Source organism: Patagioenas fasciata, chromosome 30 (genome assembly GCF_037038585.1).
Source record: "Patagioenas fasciata isolate bPatFas1 chromosome 30, bPatFas1.hap1, whole genome shotgun sequence".
NCBI lineage: Eukaryota > Metazoa > Chordata > Aves > Columbiformes > Columbidae > Patagioenas > Patagioenas fasciata.
Genome location: NC_092549.1, coordinates 4,708,141 through 4,709,112, shown reverse-complemented (window position 1 = coordinate 4,709,112; position 972 = coordinate 4,708,141). Strand labels below are relative to the sequence as shown.

General features: G+C 53.7%; 1 pseudogene; it reads right to left on the bottom strand.

The window, feature by feature from the left end:
* On the bottom strand, nt 1-770 carry LOC136112904 (feather beta keratin-like; annotated as a pseudogene).
* Nucleotides 771-972: the final 202 nt, after the last annotated feature.

The window sequence follows — 972 nt, the reverse complement described above, 5'->3', positions numbered from 1 at the left end:
TTAGCAGGGCAGGTACCTTCTGCCGTAGGAACGGCCACCAAGGCCACCAAGGCCACCAAGGCTAAAGCCCCCGGAGTTGATGGGCACTCCCTGCTCGCTCAGGATGCTGCCAACAGCAGCGGAGGTGGAGGATCCCACAGCGGTGTTCTGGGGGAAGGAGCTGAGGATGGGTCCGGGCAGGGTCACCACCACGGGAGACGGCTCAATGATCACCCGGGAGTCCTGGCACTGCCTGACACAGGGCTCGTTGCAGCTGTTGGCAAGAGGGGTTGGGCCACAGGGACGGCACAGATCGTAGCAGGACATGGCTGTGGGATGGAGGTTCACCTGGGAGAGAGGGCAGGGAAAGCACAGGCAGCATGTGAGGTGCAGCCGGACAGTGGCCTTAGCAAGAGAAAAGGCACAGGTTTGGGAGAAGGGACAGACTGCATAGGGAGGAAGAGAGCCTTACCAACCCCGGGCATAGAGGGGTCCCTGAAAACACAAAGACGACCTTCGTGTACCACCCCCCTTTAGAAAACAAGCAGAAGAGACAATGAGAGCAAGATAAAGGAACCCGGCTCTCAGCAAAAGCTACACCGAGACACAGACTCAACCAAGGCCAAGAGAAAAACAGTAGAACAAAAGAAAGAAGACTTTGTCAAAAGAGGTTGCAACTCACCTGTTCACCAAGGAGAAGGCGGCAAGAGAAGTGGATGAGGCAGCATGCAGCTGGACAGGCTTTTATACAGCTCCACAGTGCCCCAGGCCAAGAGCCACCCTTTGTGCATGTCATGTGTTTACCAACAAGCTCATCTTGCATGCAAAGCATCACAATTAAAGAAATGGGGACTCTGCTTATGTTCCCTGCAATGCTGCCTTTTCATTTCCCTGTTCCTGACGCATCCACTCAGCCACACAGGATCCTTTCAAGCGACAGTATTAGAGGCCAGTACGTTTTCAATACAAATTACACAGAAACATTAGAAAAAT